At 37.3% G+C, this 16,975-nt stretch overlaps 1 long non-coding RNA gene across 5 annotated transcripts in view; it reads left to right on the forward strand.

Annotated features, from left to right (window-relative positions):
• Positions 1-16,975, forward strand: part of LOC127512570 (uncharacterized) — a 64,991-nt gene that overhangs the window by 18,720 nt on the left and 29,296 nt on the right. The window contains exon 7 of one of the 5 annotated variants that reach the window (XR_007930217.1): positions 8,097-13,985. The exons of the other annotated variants lie outside the window; for them this stretch is intronic. This is a non-coding gene — a long non-coding RNA (uncharacterized LOC127512570). Of the gene's footprint in view, positions 1-8,096; positions 13,986-16,975 lie in introns of those variants that run through there. 5 annotated transcript variants of the gene reach the window in all.

The following is a 16,975-nucleotide window of genomic DNA, read 5'->3' on the forward strand; positions in this document are numbered from 1 at the left end:
GTCTGACAACAGTCGGTGCTCCACACTGAGATCTGATCTCACCATCATCAAATCCGTCTGTGATTACATGAAGAAACTGATGAAACTCAGACAAAATCTAGAAGAACTGTGGCTGTGTCTCCAAAAAGCTTGAAGAAACCGACCTGCAAAGCAACCTGAAAAAACGATACGCAAGTTTACCTGGACAAAAGCTGTTTTAAACGCAAAGTGTGGTCACACCAAATATTGATTTAATTTGGTTAATAAAGTTAATTAATAAATAAAATCTATTTATGACAGTATTTTTGAAAGCATCCTCACTTTACAGCATTTTTACACAAGTGCCTAAAACTTCTCACAGTACTGTAGCTTTGCAGGAAGGTTTCTTCAAGTGTCTTGGAGACACGGCCACAGTTCTTCTGGATTTAGTTGGTCCCAGTTTCATCTGTTTCTTCAAAAATTATTCATCAACAAAATTAACACTGCTTCACCACAATCATTTCTGTCAGTGTATAACAGGTTTATATATATATATGTACAGTATCTCACAGAAGTGAGTACACCCCTCACATTTTTGTAAATATTTTATTATATCTTTTCATGTGACAACACTGAAGAAATGACACTTTGCTTCAATGTAAAGTAGTGAGTGTACAGCTTGTATAACAGTGTAAATTTGCTGTCCCCTCAAAATAACTCAACACACAGCCATTGATGTTTAAACCGCTGGCCACAAAGTGAGTACACCCCTAAGTAAAAATGTCCAAATTGGGCCCAATTAGCCATTTTCTCTCCCCGGTGTCATGTGACTCGTTAGTGTTACAAGGTCTCAGGTGTGAATGGGGAGCAGGTGTGTTAAATTTGGTGTTATCGCTTTCACTCTCTCATACTGGTCACTGGAAGTTCAACATGGCACCTCATGGCAAAGAACTCTCTGAGGATCTGAAAAAATGAATTGTTGCTCTACATAAAGATGGCGTAGGCTAAAAGAAGATTGCCAAGACCCTGAAACTGAGCTGCAGCATGGTGGCCAAGACCATACAGTGGTTTAACAGGACAGGTTCCACTCAGAACAGGCCTCGCCATGGTTGACCAAAGAAGTTGAGTGCACGTGCTCAGCGTCATATCCAGAGGTTGTGTTTGGTAAATAGACATATGAGTGCTGCCAGCATTGCTGCAGAGGTTGAAGGGGTGGGGGGGTCAGCCTGTCAGTGCTCAGACCATACACCACACACTGCATCAAATTGGTCTGCATGGCTGTCGTCCCAGAAGGAAGCCTCTTCCTAAAGATGATGCACAAGAAAGCCTGCAAACAGTTTGCTGAAGACAAGCAGACTAAGGAACCATGTCCTGTGGTCTGATGAGACCAAGATAAACTTATTTGGTTCAGATGGTGTCAAGCGTGTGTGGTGGCAACCAAGTGAGGAGTACAAAGACAAGTGTGTCTTGCCTACAGGCAAGCATGGTGGTGGGGAGTGTCATGGTCTGGGGCTGCATGAGTGCTGCCGGCACTGGGGAGCTACAGTTCATTGAGGGAACCATGAATGCCAACAGAGCATGATCCCCTCCCTTCAGAGACTGGGCCGCAGGGCAGTATTCCAACATGATAACGACCCCAAACACACCTCCTAGACGACCACTGCCTTGCTAAAGAAGCTGAGGGTACCTAAACCCTATTGAGCATCAGTGGGGCATCCTCAAACGGAAGGTGGAAAAGCGCAAGGTCTCTAACATCCACCAGCTCCGTGATGTCGTCATGGAGGAGTGGAAGAGGACACCAGTGGCAACCTGTGAAGCTCTGGTGAACTCCATGCCCAAGAGGGTTAAGGCAGTGCTGGAAAATAATGGTGGCCACACAAAATATTGACACTTTGGGGCCAATTTGGACATTTTCACTTAGGGGTGTACTCACTTTTGTGGCCAGCGGTTTAGACATTAATGGCTGTGTGTTGAGTTATTTTGAGGGGACAGCAAATTTACACTGTTATACAAGCTGTACACTCACTACTTTACATTGTAGCAAAGAGTCATTTCTTCAGTGTTGTCACATGAAAAGATATAATAAAATATTTACAAAAATGTGAGGGGTGTACTCACTTCTGTGAGATACTGTATGTATGTACGTGTATGTGTATATATATATATATATATATATATATATATTAGGGCCGTCGATTTAACGTGTTAATTAGATTAATTACAGTGAAAAATAACACATTAAAATTATTAAAAGGGTTATGAACTGTTGTTTTATTGTTTTATAATGTTTTCTGGGGTGCACGTATAATGTTAGGATGCTTTCACATTAGCACTTTTGGTGCACACCCGGGTTCGATTGACGTCAGAGTTCGGTAAGTTTGGATGATGTGAACACTGTCTTCTGAACTCAGGTGCACACCCGTGAACCGTACCTGAGTCCGCTTAAAAAGGGTGGTTTGGGGTACAGTTCAAGTGAACTCCGGTACGGTTCGCTGCTGATATGAACGCAAACGTACCAAATCGCGGAAGTGAACCGCTATTAATGCCGTATTATTTGATGATAATGTGTGTTTGTGTGTGTGTGTTTCACTGACTTTCCCGAAGAGTGTGACTGACGTGCTACAAGCAGGGAGCTGTATATCTCATTTCTGCTCGCCTTAAGTGTTCTACATTCGTGGCAGATAGATGCAAGCAAGTGCCATTATGTACTGAAGCTTTGGAAACAAAACCAATGGTTCAAAAACAAAAATATAAAAGTGAGGAGAGCAGCGTTATGCATTTTGGCGCCTTCTCCTGCGCCGTCGTTACTAAGCAACGGAGTAAACAGCTGCTGGTTTGATGACGCAAACGAACCGCGGGCCAGACCCAAATAATATAATATGAACACAGTCCAGTGGGGGCAGGGGGAAGGGGGAGAAATCGAACTCTGGTTTGGTCCAGGCAATCGAACCAAGTGTAAAAGCACCCTTAGTATGCTTTTTACATAAAAAAATCATCATAATTCATAAATAAAAGGCATTTTTCTTACCCTGATTTTAGCCCTCTTATTTGAATGCTCTGTTTTAAGAGGCGTGTCTGCTGTTAGACTTCAGTGTAAACGCCCACTGCTGTGATTGGCTAACATCTTTCGATTTGAAATAGCTAAGTATTACTAAAGACTATATAGATATAGAAAGACGGTTCACTCCTATTAGTTATGAATGGGAGAAACTGCAGTGCACAATATGGCGGAATACGTCCCACCTTCTAAATAAAAGAGCCAGTCGCTGACTGGTAAAGTCATTACGTCACTACAGCTGCTGTAAGGGGTTCCGGTTCCCATAGAAACCTGAGACTCGCGCATAGGACTGCACATGCGCATTGGCTCGTCTAGCCTGAAAAATAAGCCTTTTTAATGTTATTTTAGCATAAGAAACAACATTTATTGGACGGTTCATGTCAGATTTTGTTGCTGATTTGAAATATGTAATTTAACTGGGAGTTCGCCAAGCAGTTTTTGAGATTTCAGGATTCCCCCATTGAAATAGATAGGACTTGGTCTTGGATGCCTGAAATAGCTGCCCGGAGGCTTTGCAAATATGGCTGCCGAGTGAACAGACTTTCCTTGAAAGGGACTTTGGTATTACACTCTCAAAAACTTTTAGCACTTTTTTACTATTACTGCTCTCAAGGTTAACTAATCGTGAAAAGTGTTGTATTCCATTTATATCTATGGCATTAGAACACTGTAGCTGATCACGATGTTGTTGAGTGCATTAAAGCAGTGATCTCGTCATTGCAACTCAATTTCTGCACACTAACGAATGCTTTTATCGTAACTAATAGTGCAAACGCATTGTAACTAAGAGATTCGTTGAATAAAAGGGAGTTTTGGCGCGTGTCCAGAACTCATTCACTGATAAACTTGCGCTGTTTGATTGACAGCTCCAGCGCACGCTGTTTGATTGACAGCTCCAGTGATTGTAAAGGGAGCGTTCTTTGATCGCTTCTTTATATAATTTAATCACCGTTTAAATAACAGAATTATTTTCATCCTACTAAGAGAAACAACGAGAAGTTGACCGTAGTCACTGGTTTGATTTACTCTGACACATAGACAAAGAACATCTGACTGTACATGAATCATTACATATCAGATCAGGCGTTAGAATGAACACAGTTACTTACATGTTGTTGCATTACTGTCGAGTCCATATCGTAAAAGTCTGTTTGCGAAGCCTGCACCGAAATGTGATTGATTTACCAAAGAATCAACAGTGAAATCGCGAATACAAATAAAGCTCAACTGAGACATTCACATTGTTAAAAATAAATAACCATATTCCTAGCATTAGGATCCTTTGAAAGGTAATGTTATTCTTTTCCTGTACCGCTATTCTCTTGTCCTCATTTCACTAACACACTAGTGGGCGGGGCTAACGTTGCAGTGGTGAAGTATGCATTGATTTCTTATGTTGAGGCGGGGTTTCATCTGTCATAGACAGGCACATTCCAGGATCAGTCGTTCGATAGGCCTAGTGTCAATAAAAGCTTTTATTGGACTAACAAGGAATTTTTTAGTTCTGAAACTTACAGGATATTCTTATAGTACGATGACCTCTTATATATCAAAAGCTCAAGGAAAAGTTGATTTCTCAATTCATGACCCCTTTAACGCATTTAACGGACCTGCTACAGACCTACGGTTATCTGACATTTCATACAGTTGATTGATGACGAATATGATTATTATACACTGCATGAGGTAGCCTATAGAATGTAGTTAGAATCAGGGGCGTAAATCACGCTAAGTATTGTAAATAAATGATACATACTTAAAATAATTGTGTAAGTAGTAAAACAATACAAACGCAAACGGGCGTTTTAAGTTTAGAAACATTTTGAGTCACCCCTCCCTTGCCTCACAGTGGTTTGGTCCACCGTGCACGTCACCTACACATACAAGTCCGGCGGCAGGAGAGAGCGGTTCTTTAGACAGTAGTGGGGTGTTCGATTCCAGGTTTTTTGGAATCGACTCCCGACTCCCACTGTAGGAATCGATGGAATCGACTCCATTTACTTTATATCAAAACAGGGTCATAAATAAGGCAAGATGGCAGTCCTTACACACTTAATTAGTTTATCTTTCCCCAACGCGAAGCCTTAAAATCCCCTCATTAAAACAACACGTTTAGCAAGACTGTCCAAATTAGTCCAATTTAGCGATGACTTGATGAGTATCAATGTTGCTACCTAGCTAATTGCAGAATTTTACAGAGAGAAAAGTCACAAAACACATTGGTGGTTGAATATTATGTCAGAATTAAATAAATGAGAAAGAAGGGATTCTTTAATGAATTCATCTCATTATAATGGTCGGGTGATGGCGCTAAACACACATGATCATTGTCTTAAAAGTGCTTGGACAGGAGAGTTAAAGATAATAAAATTAATACAATACATACAAAAATGCATACAATAATGTACACTTATTGATGTTTATTGTTTTTTTTTATTATGTATGTTAGTTTAATGATTATGAACACGGTTAACCATGGAAAATCAAATCTATATTTATTGCATTATAAGCTACCATCAATACTAAAGCTGGCACGGAGATATGTATAATTACAAACTAAAGTCACTATGACTGTTATCTATTTCTAAAGTAAGCTACATGTAGGATAAATGTATGTGACAAAGTTTCTGCGACAGCTCTCCAACGCAATTCTTCAGTGTCCGAATTCCTCGCTTCATTTCGTTCACTCCTTACTTTATATAGGCTATGGATTTGAGAATCAGTAAACAAGTGAGCGGTTTCGGACACAGCAACAGAGTCAACACAGAGAGTCGATTCCTGTGCTGGAGTCGACCCAGACTCTGGGGCTATTCAGAGTCGAGGAATCGACTCTTTTGGAGTTGACTCCCCATCACTAACAGTAGTAGAACTCCTGTAAGTAGGCTATCAAGGCTATTTTATTCAAAAACATCGGATGAAGTGATTATTTTCTCTTTAATACAGATGATGCTGAGTAATTAGTCATAAAAAAAAAAAAAAATTATGGTAACTGATGTATTTTTTCCGTAAGTCCGCTATGTTAGCGATTTATAATGTTACCTAGCTTGTTTGGTAGCTTGTTTACGATAGCTTGTTGGATACTAAGTCACTCACACCAACTACATCTAACATTGTAATAAGAATATGTGTGAACTGTAATAAGGCTAATAGATTTACTGTTGTGTGTTGGGTTTTGCTCAATGTGTATTCATCATATTTTGGTGACTTGGTTGTAAACAACTTCAAAAATATTGCAATAAATAAATGGTTTTGAAGAAGAATATTTTGGTCAGTTTAGTCAGTTTTTTCATTTAACCAAAGAGAAACATTGAGCATAATGGCACAGTCTCCATGCTACACTAATAATAGTAGTAAGGTTTTCTTCTGTGTAACGTTACATATATCCTTAATAATAAAATTTTGGCTGTATTATTTGTGTCCCCTTCAAAAATTGCTCTTGAGAAATTTTATGTTTATTGTCCAACCCCAGCTGTCAGATGAAATTTACGCCCCTGGTTAGAATGTCCCTAAAATTCAAGATAAATGGGCAAAAATGCCCCTGTTTGAGTTTTTGTCTCGTATTTACATCATATGATATAAAGCTATATCACACAAGCAATGAGTTCAATATCAAACGAGTGCTGTTTTTCAGTCCAGAATAGCACAGTTCAATAAATAAGAAGTTAATATTGTGTTATTTCAGACACAATATTGTCTGTTTTGTTCAATTTTGCCAACGAAAATATAAAAACAAAGCAGAACTGTTCGTCTCCGAGCAACACGCAGCAACATTTCATTTCTGAATTCGCGTTTTGAACGAATCGTGTGAACCATTAGGCTTGGTGTATGATTGGTGTATGACATCAAAGTACCGCGAGAGCGATTCAAAAGCTCTCTAATCGCTTTTTAGCAGTACTTTAATGTCATACAACGATCGGTCTGATGGTGATGATCCACTTCAAGTCGAACAAGCCTAATGATTCAGTTTACCTAATGATACATTTACTGCCACCTACTGGCAGTTTTAGTTTCTTATTTAGAGTATAATTTCATCAAAAATAATTTAATATTTCTATAGTAATTAAAAAAAAAACACACATTAAAGGTATAGTTCACCCACAAATGAAAATTTAGTCATCATTTACTCACCCTCATGGTCCAAAAGAGTATGTGTAATAAATTGTTGAATCAAATAAAATATTTCTTGCTGAAGCTACTTTTTATAATGTCTATTTGATGCTTTACACAACAATGACTTTAAATGATCTTTTGGAAGTAATTTCTCTGCCAAATTTGATGTGTGATTAATTAGATTAATTAATTACCACATCATGTAATTAATTTGATTTTAAAAATGTAATCGCTTGACAGCCCTAATAAATATATATATATATATATATATATATATATATATACAGAGAGAGAAAGAGAAATTATATTTAGGGTAGAACGGGGCTAAAGGCGTTTTTTTATTTTTATTTTCCTCTGAACCACTAAAGAGCACAAATACATGCCACGGCACTTTCCTAAACATCAACTTTAAGATTCACGTGGAAATTTGGCTGATCCTTGACGCAATTGCGGCCAGCAGCGTAAATTTGATTCTGTGCTAATTTGATCTAATATCTGATGTTTTTAAAAATGTTGTGTATTTAAGTAGCAACTAAAGTGGGACCAAGGGGACAATGGGTTGTACAGCTGTGAAGAAAAATATAATCAAACATTAAAAAAACATACATGGTGGTTTTTTGTTGTTGATGTTTTTGATAGTTGACTGAGAAAGTGTGTAGCACCAGTGCATCTATAAATGTGTTTTAAGCTCTAAAAATGCCCTAGCTGTTCTTGCTTCCTTGTAAAAATCATTCAAAACTTGATTAGCCTATATGAATCATTTCTGTGATGCTTTGACTGATATATCAAACCTAATTGAATTCTGCTAAACTGTTTTCTACTCATGACACATGATACACAATGGAGGCATTTATTTTTCATTTGCATTATGAGTTACAGTGAAATAAACATGCAGACGTATACACTTTCAAGGTGCTGATGATTTTTGATGTGAATGCTGTGCCCATTTTTTTTCCATTTGTCTGTACAGATCACATGTTCAGAGGCAGCAGTGTATAGTGCCCATGGCCTTAGCACCTATAGTGGGGCGATAAGTGGTGGACACAGATTAATCATCAACACACAAGCAAACACGCACACACACACACACACACACACACACACACACTCTCTCTCTCCCTCTCTCCGTGCAGCTGTTGAAGCTGGTGGTGTCACCATAGCGACAGCAGTGTGCTACTGAAGATCCCAGCCAACAGCTGCTCTCGGTAGAAACAGTATTGATTGAGCCTGCTCCACTCCCACTTCAAAATGTGTATGTCTTTTAGCTGTCAGCATCTGCGAATGACACCATATCTAAAGATATGGGTTGCAAATATATTTTTGTACAATAATTGTGAGTCTTTGAAGTGTTTATATTATAGCATTATGAATCTAATGGAGGATGCATTCTGTGTGTATCTGAACATGTGCAACAGATGGTTCGGACGGCTCATCGTATTCCCTCTAAATCATGTCAAATAGGTCCCCGATACTTGTCTTATTGTCCGTCCCCTTTCCTCTCTTTGGACGTCCCAGAGGACTGGTGTGCTCTAAGACTTCCTGCGGCCCTTTAGAGGACCTCTCGCTCCCCTCCCCCTCAGCGGTTCAATGTATCATCAAAGAGAGGATTAGTGTGGGCCAGCCCAGGAGACGGACTTGAGCACCTGACAAATTTAAGCTTATTAACTACAGAAAAAAAGGGGAAAACCTGCCCAGGAAGCACTGAGGGATGGAGGGCGAACTCTGGGGATTGCTGATCTGTCAGCATATGGCTTGATGTTAGGTGCTAGTAATGCTGATATCTTTACATTGAGAGAGTGTTGCTGCATCTGAAATCGCATACTGTATAGTAGGTACTACATTTGGTTTGAAACGTACTTTGCGACCGTTAAAAAGTATGTTCTACTATATAGAATGAATGTGTGTAGTATGAATGAAATTCGGACATACTACATCCACCATGTTGTCATTGTCATGTGACCTACGGCATCAGTCGCGCCGCTTCACCTCCATTCACAAATCCTCTCTCGTGGCCTCATGGGATAATAAAGTGTCCATCGAATGTGCACTTTAGAATCTTGCTGGAAGTAGTAGATCATCCAAGTACACCTACTGTTTTATGAATACTATGAATTCGTACATACTACTCTGCTCACATACTGTTTTTCGCCTACTTTATAGTATGGAAGTAGGCGTGTGTCTGTGCTCTTGCTCGATGAGGTGCACCTGTTGAATGAAGTTGGAATATCTCGGTTTTTGTCTAAAGATGGGAACTGTAACAATTGTAATGATTCTTGTTCTGGTTCTGATTCCTCTTAATGATTTCGGTTCTATTAATGATTCTTTTGAATATTTGGAGAACAGAAATGCAATTCTGTGGCCAAATGTTGTGATCATTTCAATAATAAATGTAAAACAACAAATAATAAAAAGTGCAGTCACATACTTTTCCCTTTTTTTTTTTTTTTTTTTTTTTAATACCATTGACAAAACTCGTAATGTTTCTTTAATTACACATTGTCATATGTGCATTCATTTAGAAGCAGTTTTCAGTGTTTGTGATTTACTAAAAGAACCATCTCATAAGAGTGTTTCCCTCAAGAATCAGGGGCCGTTTACACGACACCGTTTTCAACTAAAAATGGAAAACTTTTTATGCGTTTTGGCCGTTCATTTACACGACAACGGCGTTTTGGTGGCCTGAAAATGCAAACTTTTGAAAACGGGTTTCAAAGTGCACTTTTTTGAAAACGGTCTCTGTGTAAACAACAAAAACATGAATCTGTGAAAACGATGATGTCATGCACATGCGCATTACATGTTCAGTCTATAGTGTTTCATCGCTATCTAATGACCTGCCAGCAGAATATAGCGTTTTTAGTCATTTTCACGGATTCGTATGAATGGGGATCATTTTGACAATGGTGTCATCTGTACGCGGAAAACTCAAACGAAACACTTCTCCGTTTTAACCATATCGTTGTCGTGTAAACGTATCCTCAGACTTCACTGGTCAGACTGTATGTTTCTGATTCACTAAGAAGAATCGGATCATATGAATCATTTACTTGAGGATCAGACTTTGTTTGTTGCACTGTATGTTTCGTTCTAAATAGTGACACGGGGGACACTTCCAGGGGTTTTGGGCATTGGTGGAAGAATTTATGTGCAAGAAATGTTATATCAGAATCAAATGTCATGAAAATCACTTGGTTATGTGGTTATTGGTTCACAATCCTACACCTCTATCCTTCCTTATCACATTTTAGCTTATCAAGCCCAAACCTGATGTCACACCATAGGACTCTCACAAACTCCTCTGTTTGTGCTTTGTACTCTGTGGATATGCATTTTTCAGAGAATTAGACATGTCTGTGCAAAACATGGATGAATCTTTTCTTCCCTTCCTCTAAAGGAAGTATTTTTTTTGTCAAACCCATTATATAAGTTTCCCATCAGACTCATGTGGTTAACTTGTGGTTTGTCTTGTCATCCATCTTCCATCTTCAGTCTTATTTTATAAGGTTCCCTTGGAAGGAGTATTAATAGCACTAAAAAAAGTTACTCAAAACTCAAAAGTTTAGTGAATATTGCTACTTAACATTTTTAGATCTCGGAGCAAATTACTGTAGCTCAAACAATAGAGCATGGCACTACGATGCTAAGGTCATGGGTTTGATTCCCAGAGAATGCATGAACTGATAATGTGTCAATTGCATAAATGTAAAATGTAAGCTTTCTAAAACATTGCCACCTTTCTTCTCAAAGTATGTGTTCTTAATGCTATTTCATGTTTTTGTCTTTGTGCATCATTTAGATTTGTTACCTCATGAAGTGAAAGTATGTGGATGGACACATTTACTGCCCAAAAAAATCCATGTAAATGTTAATGAACTCCTGTGACTCCATTCCCTTATACAAAACTCTCGCCACACCCTTCTTATAGTCACTTTCTTTCAGTATCTCTGTTGAGAATGAGTGTATAGGGGAATGGATGGTCCTGAGTTTTGCCAGCCCTCATAATTCAATGTTAAGCTTATCATGGCTGAGTGGCTTTTTATCCTGGACTTGTTCGCAGTTGGCGCTGTTTCTAATCCTCTCCACACGTAGGTCTGTGTCCCTTCAATGTGCGTTTCTTTCTGAGGAAATTTCCATAGCAATACTACAATAGTGCCGGTGTGTGTGTGTTTTTTTTTCAACTGTCAGAATGAACAACAGAGAAGTATCACGGTGGAGAACAGTATTTGATAGTAAAACACTGATAATCAAAGCCGCTCTGTTCATCTTAATGATAATTTGAATATGTTAAATATATGATATAACGATTATGAGCTGTTGGAAGCTTTCAAATAGGAGGCAATATGGCAGTGTGGAAGGGCTTGTATATGCAGTGTGGAGGATGTTCATATATGAGGTAAAGCTGATAGTCACTTGCCATTGCTTGGAACAATAATATCACTGTTTACTGAATCATGTCCTGTTTAATTTGAATGGCATGACAGAGTGAATGAATCACAATGAGAGAGATTATGAGTGCGATAGGCAAGAGTCTCTATAGTGATATCGCATTGCCACTTGAAAAAAAAAAATGGACCATGACATGGATTTTTTTATTATTTTAAAATGTTCCTTGAGGTTCACTTGTAATGTCAAAATAAAAAATGCACAAAAAACAAATATATATGTGAAAAAAATTATTATTTTCAACCCTCATTCTGACCCTCTTTCTGAAATGTAGGGATGGGCGGTATGGACTTAAAACTATATCTCAATATTTTCTGGTATTTATTGCGATAACGATATCAGTGATGATATACAGTAAATATAGTACCATTCACCACTGTTTTTGGCTACAAGTGATAGCTGCATGCAGTCATGAAAGCCTCAGAAACGCAAACATTGATCTAAAGTAAAACGTAACCATCATCAAATAGGCTTCTATAATACAAATTTCATTTAAAAAAAACTGTAAAAACTGTAAAAAAACAAACAAAAAAAAAACAGTAAAAACACTAGCCCTTGCAGAAATGTAAAAGTTGCAGATATATTTTTCTTCTGTAAATGTGCAGATGTTTAAATAGTGCAACTGTGCTGAATAACACACAATAATAATTACACACAATAATAATTCAAATCAATTACAAGTTTGAAATGTAAACACAGATTCTGTATTTATTCATACTCTCAAGTAACAACCCCAACCATGTCTTCAGATAAGTTACAAAATTACAAGACAGAATAATCAAGCGTTATTTAATGATATAACTTAAGTAGGCTAATTAGAATTAAAACTCGCTAACCATGTATGAATGAAAACGTATGAATGGATATTTGTCATTTTAACTGAACTTAGGACTGGTGGTGATGTTTAAGACATTGTTGGTCATTCAGTGTTTCTGTAAAAAACAAAAAACAAAAATACTGATAAGTTAAATATACTACTACGATTTCTACTGCCAATAACAATATAAACCTCACTAAGGATTGATGCGCTACTGGGTTCATGAATATAAATCACCTTGTCTGCGTTCGCTCAATCTGATTTGCTGAAATCAAAACAGGGACAGTAATAGGTGAGCGCCAGCCAATGAGATTGCAGTTTGTGCATTAGTTCCGCCCACTACCGAACAAACCAGCAGTAGCTTCTGCTTGTTCTTTAAGGAAAATACAACAAAACATACTTTTTATAGGAAAATACATCAAAGAATATTGTTTTCAATGTATCACGTCAATTTTGACTCTCTCACTAATGTTGTAGTAACCGGTCTTGGTCTTGAGACTGGTCTTAAAGAATATTGTTTACTAGTGATTAAAGACTACGTATTTTAGCCTAGGATTATAGGAATCTTTTAGGATTCTTAAAATTTGTCTCAGACGACCAAATCGTGGCCAAAATCACAGTACCCATCTTCAGAGAACTCAGGGATTACGTTTCAAGACCAGTCAAGACCATAACTGCTGGGATATTACTAAATTGCTGGTGCATTGTCTGATTTTTTTTTTCATTAATGTGCTTGGATATAAAACTTACTGCTTCAGATGCAATCAATAACTTGTTTCTAATTTGATTTATTTATTATTTACGGTTCAGAAATTAATGAGGGATTGTGTCAAAAATGTCACCAAAATTAATACAAATGCTCACAAAATTCAAGATATTGTTGCAAAAAAGTTCTTGTATGAGATCTCAATTTTTATATTATAACAAGATATCAATATTAAATATCAATATCACAAGAGCAGGAGAGCTCTTTTTAAACCATTATTCTCAACATTATTTATACATTTGTAATTTACTAATTCAGATGCAACTTCTGTACCACCTCTGCAGTGCAAAGATGAATTTTGTTGTCAGTGATTTCATTTGATTGGTAACAGCTCTATATAGTGTCTTATTCTAATTATATTTATTGATTAAAAATAAGTCATTTCTCAGGCAGTAATGTGGATCTTGAATTTAAGGAGCGCTGGTCTGGTCTTGACTCGGTCTTGCCCTGCCTTGGTCTCGGTCTTGTCTTGGTCTCAACCCCTCAAAGTCTTAGTCTTATCTTGGTCTCAACACACATTGGTCTTGGTCTCGACTTGGTCTTGGATTAGGTGGTCTTGACTACAACACAAGTCTCTCGCTCTCTCTTTGAGTGAGTGAGAAACACTGAGCGCTCTCAGCAAAGCGACGGCGAGTCGGGCACCTCACGCTAGTGTTTACTGTGTGTCAAATACACTGTGCAGAGATGAACTGAAATAGTGTGCTTGACAGAAAGCGAAACTCTCAAGCACTCAGTGTTCAGCAAGTGAAAATATATCTGTGTGTACCAGTTCCAGATTGTAGAGGTTTAGCGATCAACTCCTTCTCAGCTTCACGTCCGCTTTCCGCCATAGTTGTTTTCGCTCTGCACTTGAGCTGCGAATGGATTGTACTAGAATCATATTTAAATCAGTTCATGTGAGTACAGTGGCTCAATATTAATATTATAAAGCGACGAGAATTTTTTTGGTGCACCAAAAAAAAAACAAAATAACGACTTATATAGTGATGGCCGATTTCAAAATACTGCTTCAGGAAGCTTCGGAGCATTATGAATCAGCGTGTCAAATCATGATTCGGATCGCGTGGCAAACCGCCAAACTGCTGAAATCACGTGACTTTGGCGCTCCGAACCGCTGATTTGACACGCTGATTCGAAATGCTCCGAAGCTTCCTGAAGCAGTATTTTGAAATCGGCCATCACTATATAAGTCATTATTTTGTTTTTTTTGGCGCACCAAAAATATTCTCGTCGATTTATAATATTAATATTGAGCCACTGTACTCACATGAACTTATTTAAATATGTTTTTAGTACATTAATGGATCTTGAGAGAGGAAATGTCATTTCTGGCTATGCAGGCCTCACTGAGCCATCGGATTTCAACAAAAATATCTTAATTTGTGTTTCGAAGATTAATGAAGGTCTTACGGGTGTGAAACGTCATGAGGGTGAGAAATAAATGACATTATTTTCATTTTTGGGTGAACTAACCCTTTAATAATAAAACAATCTACAGTCAAATGCTCCAAACAAACATATAATGTGAACTTTTTATTTGGGTGTTGTTAAATCTTATAATGTTCTTGTTTTTACTGTATGTTTTACCTTCGTAAGGTCTGCAGTCTCTCTGACTGTCTGGCTGAGCATCTGTCAAGACTCTCTTTAACTATCTGCTGCAGATTCTTCCCATCAGCTCCATATTTCTTTGTCAGTGCAGCTAGTGAGACACTTATTTTCAATTCCTTACAATTGCTGTACATTTTCCCAACTATTACACTACTGTTCAGAGTTTTTTGAAAGAAATGAATACACAGGTTCAACAGTTCAAAAAGTTACAGTAAAAACATTAATAATGTTACAAAAGATTTTTATTTTGAACTTTCTCCTCTTCAAAGAATTCTGAAAAAACTAATGTTTTCAACAGAAATGTCTTGAGCACCAAATCAGGCATATTAGAATGATTTCTGAAGGATCATGTGACACCAAAGACCTCTTCACCAAATAAATAAATGCTTGTGAAGTATTGATCTGAGTTTTAGTAATTCTGTAATGTGAGAAGAAAGAGACCTCTGAGTTATAAGAAGGACGTATGTAGCCTTGACTAACAGTCAATTATACAACGATTAACCAATTAAAATTAAGTATTTTGCCAAGATGTGTATTTATTGCAGTGTATGTAGGTGTAAAATTAAATGGTAGAAGCCATATTGCATACATACAATCAGAGCATCACAGATCGTTCGGTAACACTTTACAATAAAGTCTCATTGGTTCACAATGTATTAACTAACAAAGAGCAATACATTTGTTACAGTATTTATTAATCTTTGTTGATGTTAGTTAATAAAAATCCAGCTGTTTGTTCATGTTAGTTCCCAGTGCATCAACTAATGTTAACAAATACAACATTTGATTTTAATAATGTATTTGTAAATGTTGAAATTAACATTAAGATTAATAAATGCTGTAGAAGTATTGTTAATTCTTAGTTCATGTGATGTTAACTAAAGCAGTTAACTAATGTTAAACCTTACTGTAAAGTGTTACGATCTTTCTTATATGAAACAACTGAGCAATTAGGAGGCCTGTAATAGTTAAACTTTTGACCTGTATAACAGTTAAATGTGGCCTGCAACCTGTGGCTGTTAATGCGTCAGGATATTTCTCAAGTGTAATATAGACCTGCTTTTGTATCCATAGCAACAGGTCTTAATGCACCGTTATCCTGCAGATGTCACAAGGGTGATGTTTACCATTTAGATGCAATTCTCTGCTTTAGTTTGTCTCAGCTTTCAATCTTGATGTTTTGACTGTTGCTTAATGGGCAAGTTTTCTTGATGCTTAAATGCTTAAAAAAAAAAAAAAAAATTGGTTTATATTTGAATGTTACTTCTTTGTGTGGTTCTGCCAGGAAAGAGCAGTTATCTTGTGTCAATAACTTAAAAGCGAGCACTTATGTCTATTTCAGTTTGTATAATTTAATTTCACTTCAAAGCAACAATATTACATAGGATGCATTTCATAAGTTGAAACAAGAAATCAGAATACAGAAAAAAAATGTGCAAAGAAATTATTACTATTACTTATGACAACCGAGCGTGCTGCTGTTTAGGGGAGAGTGGAGAGTGTTGTACCCCCTAGAAATGTGCTGTCAAACATGCATACCACCCTCCAAAGGCGAACAATATGTTGGTCTCTGTGTAAAAATAGAAACGATTCACATGACAAAAAGCAATTTTGAGGTAGAAATTCCCATCTGAATTATAATTTGACTTGTGATGTTAATGCATAGTTGATGTAGTGTTGTCAATGGACCGGTCCGGTGATAGACACCTGCTTTCAAACGCTCCTGTGTGTATCTGTGTAAGCGCTCGGTGAAGAGCGTCATTGATATCTATTTACATAATGTTTTTGATGCGTTGATCATTGTAGCCAATCACAGACATCTTATGAGCGCGTGAATACAATTGCCAATCAGAGTTGTTTACGACCTGCTCAACAGTGCTCAAAGCGTCACATTTTTAAAATTTCAGTACCAGTGGTATTGCGGTCGGTACTTTTGACAACACTATAACAAAGATTGAACAAAATGTGTATAGAGCTGCATTTGCCACAATTATGAGAGCAACTCGTACACATACACACACATTATATTTTTAATGATTTTTAATACCTTTTTAAAATGCACAAAATTAAAGGTAGGTTTTGACTGGGATGGTACAAAATTTCAGTAAAGTTGATTTTTATTTGATATTTAAAATTGATTTTCAATTGTTTTTTTTGTTTTTTTTTAGTGCTTCCATCCCACCTACTGTTACAACTCTTTCAACAGCACCTTTTT

This window comes from Ctenopharyngodon idella, chromosome 5, assembly GCF_019924925.1.
Source record: "Ctenopharyngodon idella isolate HZGC_01 chromosome 5, HZGC01, whole genome shotgun sequence".
NCBI classification, from domain to species: Eukaryota; Metazoa; Chordata; class Actinopteri; order Cypriniformes; family Xenocyprididae; genus Ctenopharyngodon; species Ctenopharyngodon idella.